Source organism: Acyrthosiphon pisum, chromosome A1 (assembly GCF_005508785.2).
Source record: "Acyrthosiphon pisum isolate AL4f chromosome A1, pea_aphid_22Mar2018_4r6ur, whole genome shotgun sequence".
NCBI classification, from domain to species: domain Eukaryota; kingdom Metazoa; phylum Arthropoda; class Insecta; order Hemiptera; family Aphididae; genus Acyrthosiphon; species Acyrthosiphon pisum.
This window is the reverse complement of record NC_042494.1, coordinates 106,306,180-106,306,703: the sequence shown is the minus strand read 5'-3', so window position 1 is coordinate 106,306,703 and position 524 is coordinate 106,306,180.

Below are 524 nucleotides of genomic sequence, written 5' to 3'. Positions count from 1 at the left end.
ACAGAACCAATTTTTAATAGTTAGGTTTAATTTAAGAGCAAATCTACTTATTATCAAATTTAAGGGCATAAGATCATCAGAAGATTATTTATACTTGTACGATTGTTTTTATGATAGTTTAATTAAAAGCCAGTCATGAGTTTGTAAAATTTTAAAATTTTAAAATGCTCATAACTCGATTGAATATTAAGATATATACCTAGGGGAACACGGGGTAAAACCGATACTGGGGCAAAACCGATATTGCTTATTTCGCATTATTCTATGGATGAAAATTATAAGTTTTAAATTTATTTAATTCCTTATCATGAAACATGATGTTATCACTGTTAACATCAACTGCAACGTTTTTGTTTGAATTGTTATTCGATTACGATCATTTTAATGTTAATTATTATTATAATTTCACATTTTGAATTTAAGATTTAACAATGATAGAACTATACTACTATTACAATACTCGTCTAGTATGAATCTACAACTTGTAAAGACTGTTTTACAATCACTAACTTATTTTATCTAAT